Source organism: Periplaneta americana, chromosome 7 (assembly GCF_040183065.1).
Source record: "Periplaneta americana isolate PAMFEO1 chromosome 7, P.americana_PAMFEO1_priV1, whole genome shotgun sequence".
In the NCBI taxonomy this organism is placed as follows: Eukaryota; Metazoa; Arthropoda; class Insecta; order Blattodea; family Blattidae; genus Periplaneta; species Periplaneta americana.
This window is the reverse complement of record NC_091123.1, coordinates 165,637,171-165,658,482: the sequence shown is the minus strand read 5'-3', so window position 1 is coordinate 165,658,482 and position 21,312 is coordinate 165,637,171. Positions and strand designations below refer to the sequence as shown.

Genomic DNA, 21,312 nt, shown 5'->3' with positions numbered 1-21,312 from the left:
TATTTCCTCGCTTACTTGCAAACTCTGTATTTTATCGCTCACTTGCGAACTGTTATTTCCTCGCTTACTTGCAAACTCTGTATTTTATCGCTCACTTGCGAACTGTTATTTCCTCGCTTACTTGCAAACTCTGTATTTTATCGCTCACTTGCGAACTGTTATTTCCTCGCTTACTTGCAAACTCTGTATTTTATCGCTCACTTGCGAACTGTTATTTCCTCGCTTACTTGCAAACTCTGTATTTTATCGCTCACTTGCGAACTGTTATTTCCTCGCTTACTTGCAAACTCTGTATTTTATCGCTCACTTGCGAAGTGTTATTTCCTCGCTTACTTGCAAACTCTGTATTTTATCGCTCACTTGCGAACTGTTATTTCCTCGCTTACTTGCAAACTCTGTATTTTATCGCTCACTTGCGAACTGTTATTTCCTCGCTTACTTGCAAACTCTGTATTTTATCGCTCACTTGCGAACTGTTATTTCCTCGCTTACTTGCAAACTCTGTATTTTATCGCTCACTTGCGAACTGTTATTTCCTCGCTTACTTGCAAACTCTGTATTTTATCGCTCACTTGCGAACTGTTATTTCCTCGCTTACTTGCAAACTCTGTATTTTATCGCTCACTTGCGAACTGTTATTTCCTCGCTTACTTGCAAACTCTGTATTTTATCGCTCACTTGCGAACTGTTATTTCCTCGCTTACTTGCAAACTCTGTATTTTATCGCTCACTTGCGAACTGTTATTTCCTCGCTTACTTGCAAACTCTGTATTTTATCGCTCACTTGCGAACTGTTATTTCCTCGCTTACTTGCAAACTCTGTATTTTATCGCTCACTTGCGAACTGTTATTTCCTCGCTTACTTGCAAACTCTGTATTTTATCGCTCACTTGCGAACTGTTATTTCCTCGCTTACTTGCAAACTCTGTATTTTATTGCTCACTTGCGAACTGTTATTTCCTCGCTTACTTGCAAACTCTGTATTTTATCGCTCACTTGCGAACTGTTATTTCCTCGCTTACTTGCAAACTCTGTATTTTATCGCTCACTTGCGAACTGTTATTTCCTCGCTTACTTGCAAACTCTGTATTTTATCGCTCACTTGCGAACTGTTATTTCCTCGCTTACTTGCAAACTCTGTATTTTATCGCTCACTTGCGAACTGTTATTTCCTCGCTTACTTGCAAACTCTGTATTTTATCGCTCACTTGCGAACTGTTATTTCCTCGCTTACTTGCAAACTCTGTATTTTATCGCTCACTTGCGAACTGTTATTTCCTCGCTTACTTGCAAACTCTGTATTTTATCGCTCACTTGCGAACTGTTATTTCCTCGCTTACTTGCAAACTCTGTATTTTATCGCTCACTTGCGAACTGTTATTTCCTCGCTTACTTGCAAACTCTGTATTTTATCGCTCACTTGCGAACTGTTATTTCCTCGCTTACTTGCAAACTCTGTATTTTATCGCTCACTTGCGAACTGTTATTTCCTCGCTTACTTGCAAACTCTGTATTTTATCGCTCACTTGCGAACTGTTATTTCCTCGCTTACTTGCAAACTCTGTATTTTATCGCTCACTTGCGAACTGTTATTTCCTCGCTTACTTGCAAACTCTGTATTTTATCGCTCACTTGCGAACTGTTATTTCCTCGCTTACTTGCAAACTCTGTATTTTATCGCTCACTTGCGAACTGTTATTTCCTCGCTTACTTGCAAACTCTGTATTTTATCGCTCACTTGCGAACTGTTATTTCCTCGCTTACTTGCAAACTCTGTATTTTATCGCTCACTTGCGAACTGTTATTTCCTCGCTTACTTGCAAACTCTGTATTTTATCGCTCACTTGCGAACTGTTATTTCCTCGCTTACTTGCAAACTCTGTATTTTATCGCTCACTTGCGAACTGTTATTTCCTCGCTTACTTGTAAACTCTGTATTTTATCGCTCACTTGCGAACTGTTATTTCCTCGCTTACTTGCAAACTCTGTATTTTATCGCTCACTTGCGAACTGTTATTTCCTCGCTTACTTGCAAACTCTGTATTTTATCGCTCACTTGCGAACTGTTATTTCCTCGCTTACTTGCAAACTCTGTATTTTATCGCTCACTTGCGTATTCTGTGTTTCTGACGCGCAATATGCGCTACTCGATGCTAACTTGTATCTTTAACATTTTGTAACTTTGTATCTGTTCTCATTTATTGACTTAAGGGGAGAGGATGATGTTTTTTTTAACTTTTTTTCCTATTTGGTGTAAAATATTAATTTTTTTGTATGTAAAGAGCTCATAGCTGTGGCAACTCAACCAAATAAAAATATTTTGAAAAAAAAATTATTTGGGGCCCAAATTTAAAAAAATATATATCCAATGCAGGATTGTACTAAAACCGATATATCTAAACCGTTTTTAAAGATAGATTCAAACAGTTTTTTGCAGTGTAGGGTAAACATTGGTAATTTCGTGGCAGTGGTTATTTCGTGACACTTTTTCTTTGCTCTTTTGTGAACTAACCAATGGTGTTACGAGATCCAAATTTCCGCCAAGGGATTGCATATGTTGTCCAGTTTCCAGAAACATACTGCTAAGCTTTGTGTGACTATTGTAGTTGCTTCAGTGAGCTTTTATGTTTGGAGAGAGCAAGTTTGCGTCGACTTCTCAGACATACAAATTTTGTGGATGTTTGTAATTACATTACAGGCTTATTATTAAAGGTAAGCATATGATATTTGGTACAAAGATTTACTGTATCTTCATGAAATTTTAGGAAATGTTTTTGGAATTTTAGATACATCTGTAGTCGCCATATAGGCTTAGCTTTACTGATAGAAATCTTAGCTGTTTGAGGCGAAATTTTGTTGAGCATTAAGTGTTACAATTTTTAAAACAGTATAAAATATATTACAATAGGAATTTTAGAAATCTGAAGACAAGATGTGATAACAAAAAAGAAAACGGAGACGCAATGGGTTCAGTGTAACTTCTGTTTGATTTGTTATCATGCTAAGTGTCAATGATAAGTGCTAGATGACTTGCAAGAATTGTGACAGGAGATGGAACATGGCTCCACCATTTTGGACAGGAGGCAGAGGCAAACAATGGAGTGGCATCATGCAAATTCACCAAAGAAATATAAATTCAAAAGTGCACCTTCAGCAGGAAAAATTATGGCTACTGTGTTTTTCGATTCAGACGGACTCTTGCTTGTGGACATCATGTCACACGGAACCACCATTAATTCTGACGCGTATTTGGCAACTCTCAAGAAACTTCAAGTTAGACTGAGTCGTGTTCGACGACATCGGGAGAAGCAGGATGTTCTGCTATTGCATGACAACGCACAGGCATATGTCAGTCACGAGACCACAGATCAGATCAGAAAATTCGGATAGACAACACTGAAACACCCGCCTTACAGTCCTGAACTGGCACCGTGCGATTACCATCTCTTTGGTAAACTGAAGGATCCCTTCGCGGAACGAGGTTAGAAGATGACTCCCTTGTGCACGCTGCTAAAGAGTGGCTCAGACGTGTTGGTCCAGGCTTTTACCGTGCTGGTCTAGAGGCCCTCGTTCCTAGGTTACGTAAAGCAGTTGAAAGGGACAGGGATTATGTGGAAAAGTGACATTTTGTTCCTTAAGGATGCATATACATTCTGTGAAAATAGCAAAGCTGTAGGATAAAAATATAATTTTTAAACAAACGTTATGCATTGCTTTTGGAGTTACCCTAGTAATATAGGCTATAGTAAAGTCCGTAATAAAAGTGTTCACCCTTTCAGGGCAAAGAAGATCCCTTTTCAATTTCAATTTTTAATTTGATTTCATTCTTATTATGTGTTGATATGTATTTCTATGTTTTCTTGCTATGAATATTAGACGGAATTACTATGTTTGAAGTCTTGTAACAATAAATGAGAATTTCATTTGACTTTAATGAATTTTTCCACAATTCTTCTACCTCTCACGAAATTATCAATGCAATATCACGAAATTACCAAGGTTATCACGAAATAACCAACCTTTCAGCTTAAATGGTAAAAGTGGTTTTTGGCACATATTCAAGAACGTATCCAATCTTTTATGTCTCCAGATTTGTATAGCAAGTTATCGTCTTTTAGATTAAAAATTCGGAATAAGGATACATTTGCATTTTAAATTAGTTTCCATGAAATTATCACGAAATTACCAATGTTTACTCTATTTACAAAAGCATGTTTTACAAACTGTCTAACAGAATTTTGATATTAGTCCCTACGTTTGTAAAATAAACAATTAAAATTTAATAGCAATTTTTTGATTTCCTTTCTTGCAAACAAATGGACGTATTTTTAAAATGAAATCAAATAAAATTCTGTTACAGAGAAAAGTTTCCTAATAGTCTAAAGAATGTGTGTTCTAAATTTCATGTATGTATCTTTACTAGTTCAGAAATTATATCCATTTTTGTCTGGCAATGTAGCAGAAAAAATGAAGTTACTGGAAACCGATAAAAGCGGGCGTGTGACTTAAAAATCCATTGCGCAGGAAGTTTAAAAATGACGTCTCAACATCCGATAAGGGCACAAATACCCACAAAATGTTATGCAATGCATTCCATACATATCAAAGGGTATTTTAAAGAAAAAAAATTTTTGAAAATTTAATTTACCGGAAACAACAATAAAAGTGGGTGAGTGATTTAAAAATCCATAACGCAGGAAGTTTAAAAATGGCAACTCAACATCCGATAAGAGCACAAATACCCACAAAATGTTATGCTATGCATTCCACACATATCACAGAGTATTTTAAAGATTTTTTTTTTAATTTACTCATTTTTCACCAAAAAATACCACCCTCTCCCCTTAAATTCTGTGACTAAGCTTCGGCTATCATTTCGATTTGCTATACTTAGAACCGTTAATAAACGTGAGCTAGCACCGTAATCCTTCTATTTATTTCAACTGAACTCAACTTCCAACATCTGGGATCATCGCCGGTACTTCAAGAATTACGTACAACCTACGTCTTCGAAGGGAGTCCGTCGATCCTGGGACTGTAGCCTGGGACACGACAGTCGAATTTAAGTTCCATACAAATATCAGACTTATTTATTGATAGAATTGACAACTTTTGGTTGCTGTCTATCTCTCTCTAGCCGACAATAGCACACAGTTTAATGTTAGTTTTGATCAATGGAAAATAGATATATAACTAGTCGCTTGTGCAACAATTGCTGCTGCCAACTAAGTTCGTTAGACGTTCAAATAAAAAACTTTCAGATTTATTTTTCAATGAAGAATACTTGTCTTCTTGATAGTTATTTGCTTCCATAATAATGAAACATACTCCCTCTGAATGGATTTTTTTTAGGCCAAGTACTTTTTCTTGAACCTATCCAACTTCAGTTTTTGAGTTTCAACGCGAAAACGCAAGTATCAATGTCAGGACGATAGCAGTGGCTATTTCAGGTCATTGTGGATTGTAGGCAAAAGTTAAAAAAATGTCAGGTTTGCTAAGCTTTCGAACAATAGCATTTTCGTATAGCTGCTGCATGTAGAACTTGAAATGTAGAGCGTAAAATCATTTTATCCTACTAAGACATCTTGCTGAAATGATCTGGAGACTACAAAATTTTCTAGGCCTCTTATTTTATCAGTAAGTAATACCTTTTGTTCTTTCCTTAGGAACTGTACTTTTTGCGCTCTCTCAAGCCAATACTGAAGACAATGGCACATATCAATATCTATACTACACCGCCATTAAGTATATGAAAAAGGCCCAACCCCACTGGGTTAATAAGTATAAAAATATTTGATTTTTAATAACAATATTATTATCTTACTTAAGTTTTTTAGTTTTATATATAGCAGCCACTCAGTAAATTATAGAAATGAAGATCTAAATTAAGATATTCTCTACATTTACTTACATAACCTCAAAACGTTTCACTTTCATGTCATCAATATAGCATCAATATTATTTACAATTAATGAAAAGTAGATGCATCATGATATTAACTATAATAATATTTAATTTCTAATGGTAATAATGTCATCAAACCACCTCAAGTTTCGTAGATTTGAATATCCAATACAGAGCTGTACTCAGAAAATTATACACTGCAGAATCAGTTTTTAATAACAAATTGAATTGAGCTCTAAATATGTCGGCAATCCTGCAGGTCATGGCCTTCGTGTAATAGCCTATTGTTTATTGTAGTGTGTGTTTTGTTCTGAAATTCAGTCAAGTCGGCCGTGATTCAATAAAAATTAGTTCTCAAAACTGACAACAGATGGATTTTGGAAAATAGGAAAATTATGTAGGAAAATTGACATTTCACTGAAAACTACTACTTTTCCGAAAAACTTGGGATGCCAGGCATGAAAATGAGGGGTCACTCATTAAAATCCGTTCAGCTGTTTTCCCGTAATTTCCATTACCAGTTCAAATTATATATATAGATTTCAAAGATGCGTCAGTGAAACTATTGTGAACAAAATAATGTAGGTATCATTATTGATCAGAATTTAAAATGGCCTCATCACGTTACTTATCTTTGTAAGAGGCTTCGTAAAACAATTTATAAATTCGTTAATCTTCGATGCTACTTACCTATTAGAGTTCTACGAAATGTTTATTTGGCCATTATTCAGTCTATCATTCAATATGGTATAATTGTTTGGGGTGGAAGTACAAAAATTAATCTTAGTCCGTTAAATTTACTACAAAAACGAATAATTAAAATTTGTTTGAAGAAACGTTTCGATTATCCAACTAAATTAATTTATTCTAAATTTAATGTATTTAATATTGAACAAATTTATAAGTATACGCTGTTAAAATTTTATCATAAAAATCGTAATAAGTTTGTATTACAGACACACAATTATGACACAAGACGAAATATTAATTCAACATTAGTAGAACCTAAATGTCTCACATCTGCTGGTCTAAAGCATAGCATAAATTTAGGCCCTCGGTTGTACAATGCTTTAACTAAATTACACCCAGAACTTCTAACATGTAACCCACTAACATATAACAAGAAAATTAGAAACGTGTTAATATCTTCAATTCGATTAAATAAATTTATAGCCTATGTGTATGAATTAATCAACCTATATTATATTTGTATTCTATAATTTTGAAATATATATTAGTCCTACTTTTCACGTGCGATATTATTCTTCTCTAGTGTTAATATTATATTATATAATTCCATTGCCGCTGTAATTATATTTTAGTTCCTATTTTGTTTTACTTATTTATTTATATTATTATTATTATCTTTTATTTTAATATTATATCTGAACCGCGACCGAGCACGACCGCTGCTCATTCGGTCTCAAATTTTGTTAATACTACCGTATCTTCTTTTTATATTGCTTGTATTATTTTATTTCTATTTCTCTTGTTTGTTTTGTAATTATATTATTTATTCTGCATATTTAAATTTGGTACTCCTGTTTCCTTATCCACAATAATGCAAATTAAAGAAAAGTACCGCTTTGTCCCAATTTGACTGGGTACTATACATGCCTTTGATGAACTTCATATCAACCAAGCAATAACGAGAACAACTTCAATTGTCGCCAAATGTGGAGATACACAAACAACTACTGTCTGTATCTGGATTTTGTAGTCTTGAAAATAATTCGGTATAGTGACAAAGCGAAATAAACCAATCCACTTTTGTTATCGGTAAAATAAAGCTTCTGGTACTCTGCTGCAGAACCAATGACGCTACAACTGAGAGTGATTAGAATCTACGACCCTGGAAGTTACAGAATTACAGGGTGGAAACAACCAATTTTGAGAGCTTCGGTGTGTGCTGGAAGTGTTATTTTTGTGATGTCAAATACATTAGATCAGCAACAAGGCGATTCTTCATTATTGTAATACTAACATACTATCAGCAAGCTCCCTAACCCAAGCCAACAGTGGAGTGGCATGTTCATATACAACAGGGTTGGCAGATAAAGGAAATCCGACCGTCGCACAGTGATCCTTTTACACTGCCTGGCCGCGAAAAATTCGATTCAGTATTAACATGATGTAGAAACATTAAAATAACAATTTGTACTATGTTAAACGTTTTCCTTATACATATCGACAAGATTCGAATTAAATTTAGGCTTAATATTAAATCTCTATCATAGATATAGGTATTACATAGGCAACAATACTGTAGGACTTCAGGTCTTCATCACTGCATGTATGAAATATATACCTACGTAAAATACATGACTAAAATCAGTTATATTATAATTTTTTATTGTCCACACCTGTGGAGTAGCGGTTAGCAAGTCTGGCCGTGAAACCAGGTGGCCCGGGTTCGATTCCCGGTCGGGGCAAGTTACCTGGTTGAGGTTTTTTCCGGGGTTTTCCCTCAACCCAATATGAGCAAATGCTGGGTAACTTTCGGTGCTGGACCCCGGACTCATTTCACCGGCACTATCACCTTCATCTCATTCAGACGCTAAATAACCTAAGCTGTTGAAAAAGCGTCGTAAAATAATCTAATAAAATAAATATAATTTTTATTTTAATTGCACTCTTAACTTCACACATGACACTAATATTTCGATAAAAACACTACATGCTTTCCTTTATATTAATCAAGTAAGATATTTCACTATATTCATTAACTATATTTTTTTTCCATACCGAAAGTAGTGGGTGCCTCAAATTTTAACAAGTTTATCATAACAAAATACGTAATACATTAGATACACGTGAGTGTATTCCTATATATTCTCTATATTTATATCTTCACAGTAATGATTTCAACTCTACAGTCGCAGTGAGGCGAGTACCATTCCTGCAGCTATATGCTATTTATGGGCTATTCCGTATGAAATCGATCAGCTAAAAACCTCGCATATTTTATACTCTAATTTTTTCCCTATTTATACAAGGTGCTGAGGAGAGTGCATTTTCAAAAATATACTATCGAAAGTCAAACGGTTTTCGTATTATTGAGCGACCAATTTAGCATATTTTATAAAAACAAGCCTCTTTCAGCGCTCAGAACTCCGGAACCATTTACTGCAGAACATTGAACGAGAGCTCATTTTGAAGCTGACATTTGGTAGGTTATGTTAAGAAGTAATCCTTATTTTTATTGTATACAGAGAGACAGATAATCTGATTTTACTTACTTTCAGGCTTTTTACCAATTTGTAAAGATGTAAAAAAATATTGAGAAAAAACCTTGCATTATTAAGAGGGATTCGGCATTGTTTGGTTAATGGTACGGCAATAAGTTTCGAGGGTATTAAATAGATTATTTCCACACGCCTGGACTTGAACGGCGCAGTACCGCACCCACTGGCCGAGAGCTGAAGCAAGCGAGCGTTGGGCGTCATTTTACTCCTGTGTTTATGAAAACCTGTGATAAATCTAGCACAGCCATAACTGCTAGACGACACATCACGTGTTTATGTCTCCTGGCCTTGCTTACCTCGGCTAGCTCCCGCCTCACAGTCAGCTGGTTAGTTCACGCTCGTACAATTTATTTTCTTTATTTGATATTTTCAATACTTTCTTATCAACGTGCCATCAGTAAAAAATGTGTGTTGATTTGTACTTTCAATGTGGAATCTAACTATATATTTTTAAAATATATTTTCCTTGGCAAAGGCATCTTAACCACTTCCCTTATTATCCCGAGTTAACTCGGGTTGCTAACATGTGTCAAAATTTATTAACCCGAGTTAACTCGTTTGAGTCCCATTGTCTACTTCATAGTGATTTTTGAAGTATGTAAGAAAATTAGTGATGTACAGTGATTCTGCAATATTGAATGACCTCTTTACGAAAATAAAAAAATGACACTTTTTTCACAAAACTGGTAAAATAAATAATAAGGGAAGGGGTTAATGAGGAAGAATCTAAATTTCTCCATATCCATAAAAAGTAAGGAAATCTATTAATATGTCAATATAAACTTTAATTTCTCAGCATCAAAATAAACCATGATTTTGATCATTGGGTGAAAGGGTTTCGGAGCTACAACAGTTTCAAGTTGCTAATTTTATAAAAATACGATAAATTTAAATATTTTTAATTTAAAAACTATGAAGTTCTGATGTTTCAAACTTTGCACAGAGCATTGTATCACAGTTCTCTACGTACAAAAAAAGTTATTGTGTTTAGAAATTGTAAGGTCAATTTTCTCTATATTTCGTTCGATTTGAGATGGAATACCTCTTATGTAGTCCTTCGAAGGTGGGTGGTATTGTAATCAAAAAATTCATTTTGAGGGATATACCACACACTTATCACTTCAGTGTTTTCTATTATGACATAGGTAGTTTTTATTAAAAATTGTGAGGAAAATTTTACAAGTATCAAGTAATGGGGAAGATGATATGACGTACATTAATAATCAACAGTTGTCACTACTAATTTTATCAATCACAGAACATGTCATGCCAAAACTCCTACATTAACAGTGTACCTCGAGTACAGATTAATAAGTTACATTTTCCCGGGCCTTAAATATTGTTTAGAAATAAGTTTTCCATTTTGGACTAGGCCTACAAAAAAAATTTCCAAAATTCCTCTCTGTGTAATTAGCTAATATGACCACTAGAAGAGGAGTTATTTTGTCCGGATTTTAAGCGATTCAGACAACTGTCCGTCGCTTTCAAAGTCCTATCTCTCGGTGCTAGAAATTCATCATTCTCTACAGCTTTTTACCACCTATTCGCTAATCCACTCCGCTTTTCAAAACGCTGAAAGCCTTTATAAAATATCTTATTTTGTTAAGCAAATGGTAATGGATAATGCTGCCTAAAGTTTTTAAGTTATAGTGGAAGCAGGAGCTTAAGATGTTGATTTAATATACCGTTATTTGAATGAAGGTAAAAGGGAACTTCTAGTGTTACCAGCGTATAGAGGATTACAGTATGAATACATCGCGCTGGTACGTTTGATGTAGAAGGACTGATTTCAATGACCTTCAAACCAGCTTGAACGTTAGATTCTGCTTTTCCCTAGAGTTGGCGCTAATATTACACCATCTAGCAGTCGACATAGCGGAATATAATAGACATACAATTAATATATCTAGGCACATTATGTATTCAAATAAAATTAATTGGGCCAATGAAATAATAAATCCGTCATTATCTGTAATGTCTAGACTCTAGAGTTCCTTTATAATGAGAGTTGAGACGTTGACCCCACCAACAATTAAAATATGTAATGATTTGATAGCGCTGAGAATGGAAAAACAAAACTCATATGAGAAGTAAAACCATGTGCCTATATATTGTATACTAATACAACGAATTTGATACATAATTTTATAATGCATTATATTTATAATTATTATAAATAAAACATAAACAAATATTATTACAACTGGTTTATCACTGAGAAATAATGAAAAGCTGTGAACTTGAATTTATTATAAACAAAGCAGTTACTGGATTGTGCAACAAGATAGGCGATGTTTGGATCCTGTGTCTCTATTCTATACTCAATTAGCTTTTGCTCGATTACATTAACCTCTAGCGCTTGAAAGTGAAACTAAACGCCGGCGCACACAAAAACCAAACATGGAAATTCGCTCAGTGTCCATTTTATGCTATTCGCTGGCGTTACCCTTCATCGGGTCTCTCATATTCGTTCGCTGAACAGTACTGTATTTCCGTTAAAATGTTTCGGATCACTTTCCATTTCAAAATGTTGTTACAACTGGCAGATTATTTATAAATATTTACACACTGAAGCAGTTCGCTTACCTTCACTCCTCGATCCCGTTAGTGATTCTTCTATAGAATTAATACACGAAATTCTTGCACAAAATACTTCTATGTAGCCTACTCAGCATGAATTAAAGAAACGTCACTCAGTTTCACCACCACTGCACAACTCAGTATTCGATTATGTTACGACCTACTTTCACTTTCACCAATTTATCACAGTCCAGTTTCTTCAAGCGTTTGTCACATATCTTCAGATTTCACTGTTCAATGACATCTTCCTGAAAGAAATAAAAGAAGAGATATACATGTGTATACATATTAAATCTAACTAGTTTATAGGTTTACGTTGAAATATAAGCAAAGATGATGATGATGATGATGATGATGATAATAATAATAATAATAATAATAATAATAATAATAATAATAATAATAATAATAATAATTGAAGAGTCCACTGCAAGAATGATGCATGTCACTTTCTTGTCGAAAATGAACCAAGACTGTCAATGCATAGCTTAAGACATATAGAATGTACATAGAGAGTTATAGCATTAACACTGATAGTCTTTGTCCAGCAATGATCGGAAAATCACAGTTAAGCTTTGAGCGCTAAGCATTTCAAACTTTCAATTGCTTCTCCTGCAAAACGTATTCCAAATGACATCCATCATTCTTGCAGTGGACTCTTCAATTATTATTATTATTATTATTATTATTATTATTATTATTATTATTATTATTATTATTATTATTATTATCATCATCATCATCATCATTACTATTATTATCATCATCATTATAGAAAAATGTTAGGCCTACGTTATTTTTGTTCAGTAATCTTATAAACAATATTCCTATGTGAAGTGATCCTATATGAAATAAATACGTGCAATATGTTCATTTTCACTATTTTATTGCCTCTATAAAGTGAACTGATGACTCTAGGATGGCAGAATTCCCGAATCGTCGGTAATTTGGAGTTCGATGGCAAGTTATAAATAATCTATGCACTAACTTTTTTATTACTTTGTATAGTTATGGATTCGTACATATAATGTAGTCCATGAAATATGGAGGCCCATGCATAAATTAAACTTTCAATTCCAACGTCAAAGTAGCGAACTGAAATTCAGTAACCCCAGATCCAATAAAATTTCTGTAATATTGTATTAAAATAGCCATCCTGAATAATATTTATATATTTTTGTTAATACTCTTAGAGAGATAAAGGTATACGTCACACACTTATATGAATGAAATTAAATATTTTACGTATTTGTTGTCTTTTTAATTTTAAAAGTTTATATAGGGTTATTCAATAGTAAGTTACCATTTTGAAACAGCTTATCTTCTGTATACATATCAGCAGTTTGGTTTCATAAAGGCTGGTTCACAATAAACCGGGAACGAGAACCAGAATGAAAACGAGAAGCAGAGGACGGGAATATGACAATTTTTTATTCACAATAAACTGAGAACGTAGACGACTATGCATATCGATATGTATTTCAATAACGATATGTAAAGTCGATATTACACATTCTGACGTTATTTGTGTATAATTAACCAATGGCGTTCTCTCATGAGTACAAGGCAGCCAACATAAACACAGGTTAACAAACTTCGAAATTTCATCTGAAACATTTCATTAGGTACGGTACTATAAACATGCCCATGCATCTTTATTATCATAATCTATTTTAAGACTACCATAACGTAAAATAATTAGAGAAGAAACATTTGTAATAGAACAAAAATGAACACAACAGTAGTTATTGAATTGAAGCATGATTATGTAGTGTGTAATACAACCAATACAGTAATAAAATGTGATTCACTTACGATCGGTGTTCAAAGATGCAGTTATTGAAAGTCACGGATTCTCCTTCATTTTCTCATCTTTATAAGAGGCGCGTCGCTTATCGTAAACGTGAGGATTTTCCTCAACACTCAATATTAGAATCTCATCAAATAAAACTTGCTCAATGATGCACAGCACAGAACAAAATAATGCATAGGCTATGTCACGGTCTTCTTGCTACAAAATATACGACAACAAAATAGCTTTTAGATGGCAATAGAATGAATCTAGTGGGCTGTGATCGGAAACGTGAACGCCAAAGTTGAAACTTGGCCAACTCTTCGTTCCCGATCCCGGGCTCCGGCAACCTTTTCGTTAATTGTGAATGCTTACATTTAAATGTACACATTTTAACAATTTTACCATTTTCGTTTTCGTTCCGATTCTCGTTTCCGGTTTATTGTGAACCAGCCTTTACTGTTTATAAGGTTTGGCATTTTTTTATCGATGCGTGTTTCATTGCTATGGTAACTGCGTCACGCTTGTATAAACAATAATTGTTGTTCAGAATACAGAAGGCAGTTGTAGTAGCGTAATTTTAATAATTTTGCAATGTTTTTACCTTTACGAGTTCAAATTGGTCTCCTTCACTGCTATTACGAATGCAATAGACAATATACATGTGCTTTGAGAAGATATCGAACGTTACATGGATTGAGAAATGGACCCTGTTCTGTAAAATCACTTCGTAAGTTGATGAACAAATTCACGGCGGACTTGATGCTCCCTTTGCTTTTTTTTTATACAAATTTGAGGAAACCGGTTCAGTTGCCGATAGAAAGCGATCGGATAGACCAAAATTAGTAGAAAACGAAGTGAGTGTATCTCTAGTTTTACGAGAAGTCCAGGAAGTTAGTGACAATTCAGACTATAATGTTTGTAGTGCTAATAAAGTTGCAAAGCGTCTGAATGTGAGTTATTCAACAGTGTTGCGAATTTTGAGAAAACAGCTTCGGTTCTATTCCTATAAAATGAAAATGCGTTTTGAACTCTGAGAACAAATAAGCCGATTCGTGTCAATTGTTACAGTCAACATAAAAGTTGTGTAAAAGTGTTATTTCTTTAAATGTTACTAATTCCTACAAGGAAACATTTTGCTAGATTCTGTGAATATAAAAATAATAAATATTTAATTTAATTTATGAGGTGGGGAAAACTACCAGGATGAATTTATTACCTTGACTCTGGGAATATAAACAAGGACGATGACTCACAGAATCAAACTTTGATATGGACGATGAGAATCCGTGAAGTTTTGCCTAGAAGCCAATCATTCAAAGACAGAATTCCTTTATGTAATGTCAGGCCTAATCTACAACAAGGATCCTTATCTTAATTTTCACTCCTAATGAAGTATTCTAAGGATTTCCGAAATCTATATAAAACTCCATCGCCCTCAAGCCCACAAAATTGGATTTACTGTAATGACAAGGAGTGGAACAATGATTAAGAAATACACTTACTTACAAATGACTTTTAAGGAACCCGGAGGTTCATTGCCGCCCTCACATAAGCCCGCATCGGTCCCTATCCTCAGCAAGATTAATCCAGTCCCTACCATCATATCCACTTCCCTCAAATCCATTTTAATATTATCCTCCCATCTACGTCTCGGCCTCCCCAAAGGTCTTATTCCCTCCGGCGTCCCAACTAAAATTCTATATGCATTTCGGGATTCGTGCTACATGCCCTGCCCATCTCAAACGTCTGGATTTAATGTTCCTAAATATGTCAGTTCTGTGTTGTGTAACTTTCTCCATTCTCCTGTAACTTTATCCCTCTTAGCCCCAAATATTTTCCTTATTCTCATCTGTTCTTCATTGATGATTATTGCTTCTTTCCCCATAATACAAGTAATCTCCTCTATTTGTGTTATGCCATTCCCATCTAACCTAACCACTTGTACTCCCATAAATTGTATTCTATATCTAGCTAGTTCTTTTGCTTCTAATGTTACCTCTTCCGTTCTATAATAGTACATTATGCAACGAGCCTATAATGATAGTAATTAAGAATCGAATATGGATATTTATGAAACCAGCGCAAGCGAGTTTCATAATTTTCATACGAGCTTCTTAATTACCATTATAGGCGAGTTTCATACGACTTTTTATGCTCGACCATATTTCTAACTTGAAATTACCGGTATTCACATGTATACATTTTATTTGTATCTGACAAGATCGCAAGTGACCTTGTTCTAGGTCGTGAATTGTGAGATATGCGCAGACGCGAAAGTATTGATTTTTTCCGAGGAACAATAATGTCACTGACCTTGACGTAGTCCCGTTAAACTTGATAATATTATAATATTATAACCTTGATTATTGAATTCGACATTGAAAAACGAGATGACAAATTGAATTTATTTGAATATTATTTACAATTAACGCTAATTATTATAGTAACAGAACATAACCTTCTGCAACAGTATTGGATTTCCAGCCTCCGTGACTTTTCGCTAATTCTCTTTCGGTTGCATATCCGAGAATAATCGATATTTGCGGTTTTATAACGGTACAAAGCTGACTTGTCATTGGCTGAACACATGTAAGCTGAGTTATCATTGGCTGAAGACCTATACTTTAATGAGTAGACGTACTTTAACCACATGCATTAAAGGACTGCTACCAGGTGTATAATTATTACATTTCGGCATGGTCGAGCATAAAGACTTGTAACATTCCAAGTACCAAATCTTATAACCTTATTCCTTTGCTGTGGTCGTGCCGGAGAATCAATCCCATTCTGAGGCTTATTGGTTGGTTTCGTGTGTGTGTGTGTGTGTGTGTGTATCCAATGCCCACCCACTTCACTTGCGTGATTCGGGTTCCGCATGTTGCGGATAGATGGCAGAACTGTGACCCATTTTCTAGTTGTACACCACTTCGGCGGGTCACACTGTACATGATGTGTATCTCTGAAGAGTTATGTCGTGTACTAGGGTAAGTGTAGTGTCTGGAGTGAGTGATGATGATGAAGAGGAAGGGAGAAGGGAAACCCGTTGCCGGCACGTACTCCTGTCGAATAACACCAAGGGGGCCGCCATGCTTAACGTCCCCATCCGTCGGACGAATCATTATCAACAGTGACATATGCCTTCTCTTCATATGCACTGCGGAGAGATTTGGGATTTAACCCAGGCATATTGGTGCACAATCTAGTGATTAGAAGTTGTGCATTTCTCCTAGTCTCAAATTTTATATTAAAATTTCTGACCCCGCCGAGAATCGAAACCGGGCCAACTAGTCTGGAGGCAGATACGCTACCACAGAGCTAACTCGGTGGACGATGTTTAGTTTCGTAACAAGCTGTTTTTACGGTGATGGGTTGTTAGCCCTTCGTCCAACCCCCAAAGCCGGAGGACCACCCCTTATCGGCTGTCCGCGACTGCTTATTCAATATATTCGCAGCTACCCTCCATATCTGGAGGCCGTCTCCTCTATCCGTAATCTGAGGACGCGCCATGCCGTGGTGATAGGCACATTAAAAATAATTATCCTTTCATCCATTGAGGGTAAACGACTACAAAGTAGAGGTGGGTAAAAAATAACACAACAGTTATTTTGGAACTGTTCCGGTCTCGGAACTGTTGCAAAAATGAACAGTAGGTCTGAACCTCCTGTTCCGAAATAACAGTGTTCCGACTCCGAGCTGCTCACTTGCCCAGCTGTTGCGGGCTCGCAGTACCGCGTTGCACAAGGTATGTTCCGACTCCGAGACAACAGAGAACAGTCGGAACCTGTTCCGTTGAACCAATGACAGCTCCGGCTACACTGTTCTAGTTGTTCTTTATGTTGTACTTGGAACAAGTTGGAACTTGGAACTCTCACGTGGATGGATGAGGAAGCATGGAAATTGAAATCCTTGTAGTGTGATCATAAGTAATGACAGAGAGCGAGGTGTGATGCGAAGTTTAAATTATTACACTTTGGTACAGATGCGTTTCTAACATTTTACTAAGTGTGAGAATTTCAGGTTTCACTACTGCTAATGTATAAATATATACAGTAGTTATATATTTTATTATGTATCAAATTATAATGTAATTATTATTATCATCATAACTAAGCATTAAGAAACGTAAAAATAAAAATTAATAATTTTAGTTCTTTTTTTACTACGGAACACGGAGAACAAAAATTACATACTACACGTTTTAAGTGAGATGTTAATTTCTTTAGTTGGTTACCGTGTCTTCATGACTTCATATACCAATTAGTGTTGCAATCTGACTTTGTGTTCATCTAATAAACACGAAGCTTCTGTCCGCATACACAGCAAGTTTCCAAACAGATTCGAATGTGCATTGGGATGTCATCTATTGAGAAGCGTGTGCTATGTCGTCATGCCGATAACGTATTTTAAGAGGAGTCCGAGATATGAGTACTCCAACGTATGTGCGAGCTGCTTGGGGAAGAGGGAGTATATACTGTACGACTCCTCAAATGGAGCGAGAGTCAAAGAGATAGCTCGCATCAGTGAACGATTCAGACACATCTCTACTTGTAACTGTTATTTCGGAACTGTTATTTGGAACATAGTATTTTTCCGGAACTGGAACAGCCGGAACTGTTCCGGGAAAAGAACAACTTCGCCCATCACTACTACAAAGAAAATTAATTTAAAAATTTAAGTATGAAGTATGTCGACAATTCGACAGCGGGTTCTAAATGCTTAATACATTTACAGAGATCACTGTATGCCGTGTTCGTTTTATTCCAGACACTATTTAAAGAGAAAGAAATATCGAGAAGTGTTGTGCGGAGAAGAAATATACCATTTCATTTGAGTCTGAGAGCAGAGTATCGTTAACATGAAATTGCACGAAGGAGGAAGCCCACATAAGATGAAAAGTTCTCCTTACCCACGCCACGAAGGCGCAAAAAGGAAGAGGAACTCACGAAACTGCAACATTTTCTTAAACCCTAAATGAGATGGAAGCATCGTGCTTCGTCTGCTTAATGCGCTTCGTTTCCAGTATCCGTTTATAGGGAAGGAGAACGAGGGAAGGCGTTTTGGAAGTCATAGTAAATACAATAAAATCATCTTTTTTTTTCCTTTCAGTCTGAAACCTCCATTCACCTATCCACATAAAAGAGCTTAAAACAGAATTCATATTTTGTCGTTAGGAGAAAAAGATTTGCATTAAAAAGGTTGCGGCGAAACATCTTCCCTAATTTAAAGTTTAAATAAAAAGAATTAAACACAAAATATGTAGCACAAGACAATGGATACAACCCTAACATAATAGACACACTAATAAAAAAGGCAAAACAAAAACAGAACAAACCAACACAAACAGCACGCGAGAATAAATTCATAACATTAACATATCACAATACCAATACTCACAAAATTGCAACTTCATTCAGAAAACTAAAATACAAAATTGCATACAAAACAAACAATACAACACAGAAATACTTAAATAACCACATTAAACATTCAAATAAATATAATTCAACTGGAGTTTACAAATTAAAATGCAATAGTTGCCCACATTTTTACATAGGACAGAAAGGAATATCCTTTCACACAAGATATAATGAACTTATTAAAGCTATAACCAAACCCTACATCACACCAAATTATGCAGAACACATTATCAACAATAATCATGACTACAATAATATAGAAACAGATATGGAAATTTTACACATCACACCAAAAAGTTCACAGTTAAACATCCTAGAACAGTACGAAATATATAAGAATACAATAGCACACCCACAATATATACTTAACACACAACTGCAGTTCGATACGCACACATTATTTGACGTCATAATACATCATAACATACAAACAGCCAGCCCCCACCATAGGAGCAACACACCCCCACCCCTACCATCGACAACTGCACATCGCAGAGTCAAGATCACCAGTGGTTCAAGAGACACTGAGGACGACGACACATAGCGTCGAAACGGACCTTCTGTCGAAGGTAAATACTTTTTTTTAACAACTTTAACACTTTTAACGTATAACAAAGTAAATTTTATGCTTTTAAATAAAAAATAGATGGATCAAAATAAGGAAACTTTATTAATATGAATGGTATCTTAACAGCGGGAATTTTTAATTTTTTGAATAACGTGTCTCTCAAGTAGTGTCCTTCACTATCAATGCATTGTTGAATGCGACTTCGGAAATTCTGAATCACTCTATCATTTCTTGAGAAATAAGACCAATTTCTTCCTGTATTGCATTTCTTAGGTCTGGCAAAGTCCTCGGCCGATATTTGAACACCTCAGCCTTAAGATGCCTCCATAGAAAAAAAAAATCGCAGGGTGCAAGGTCTGGTGATCGTCCTGGACAGGGGACGTCGCCACGTGAAGAAATTAAGCGTCCGGGAAACATCTGAGCAGCGACAAGGGAATTACCACTTACCAGAAACGATATCACAGCGTGAGCACGTTCTTCACCCGTCAACGGCATAGTTGGAATTCGTTACAGGTTACAATTTGCACTAATTGAATGTCAATTCCGTGTATTCAATGTCCTATTCAATTCTTGTTGTTTTGCGCATGTCATTTGATATCGCTATGGCAACGCATGTAAACCTAAATTTCCCACTGTTTAGATACAATTCATATCAATACAGTTTCCTTATTTTGATCCATCTGTTCTTTATTTAAACTTTAAATTAGGGAGGGTGTTTTGCCGCACTCTTTATTATTAGGATCTGCAAGCATTTATTTTTCGAAAGTGTCGTAGGTATACGTTCTGATAAAGTATATAAATGGCACATAAGAATAAGAATAATAAACCTAAACTAGTTTCGTACATTTTGTAACTGAAATCTTTTCTTATATAAACTACGAAGAAAAAATATCGACGGCGAAGTCTATGAAACGACTTCTCTCTCACTATTCATTAGATAGATAGAAGACTTCCATGACGATATCGATCAGTAGCTGCAACACTATCGTTATATCTGTATCTATGACAGCCGTGGCGAAAATGTGATCGTGCGCCCAGCCACTGTGAAACCTGCAACGTGCATAGTACCTATGGAAGGAGGCGGACACCCGAAGGGGAAGTGAAGCAACTGTCTGACTTATTAACGGATTTCATTTTCCATACGTCAAGCACTCAAATATAATTTTATACAGTACAAGGCTACAAACTAATGTTTAGTACGTGTAACGAAGAAAGAAATGAATAAGAAAACATAGGACACATTATCATAACCTAAAATTAACTGTCTTCAGAATGTCTCTGCGACAGAGTTTCAAAATCAGGAATTATGTCACTTACTGCCGGTCGTAGTTGATCACGAAGGTATTTGTCTGTCAGTCGTGATCTAAATTTGGTTTTTACTATTTTCATTATTGAAAATAATTTTTCACAAACTTAAGTTATAGCGAAAATGGCTTCAACAGTGCAAACGAATGAACGAAGCTTCGGATATTTATTTTTTTTTGGGAAAGATTTGAAAAGTTTAACATTTTTCAAGTCCTTACATATAACTTTTATTTTACATCACGTTGTAAATCTGTGAGCTTAAATTGAAGATCTAACCGTAAATTAATAATAATAATAATAATAATAATAATAATTATTATTATTATTATTATTATTATTATTATTATTATTATTTATTTATTTAATCTGGCAGAGCTAAGGCCAGTAGGCCTTCTCTTCCGCCCAGCCAGACTCTAATTCTAATTAAATACATTTGCTTACATAGTTATTACATTAATATCTAGATCATAAAACAACATGAAAGTAAATAATGAAAAT

At 35.2% G+C, this 21,312-nt stretch overlaps 1 protein-coding gene across 1 annotated transcript in view; it reads right to left on the bottom strand.

Moving 5' to 3' along the window:
- Positions 1-21,312, bottom strand: part of LOC138702810 (uncharacterized) — a 469,705-nt gene that overhangs the window by 287,530 nt on the left and 160,863 nt on the right. Inside the window, exon 2 of the mRNA XM_069830107.1 lies at positions 11,736-11,977. The gene's annotated coding sequence lies outside the window, so the exon portion shown is untranslated. The remainder of the gene's footprint in view (positions 1-11,735; positions 11,978-21,312) is intronic.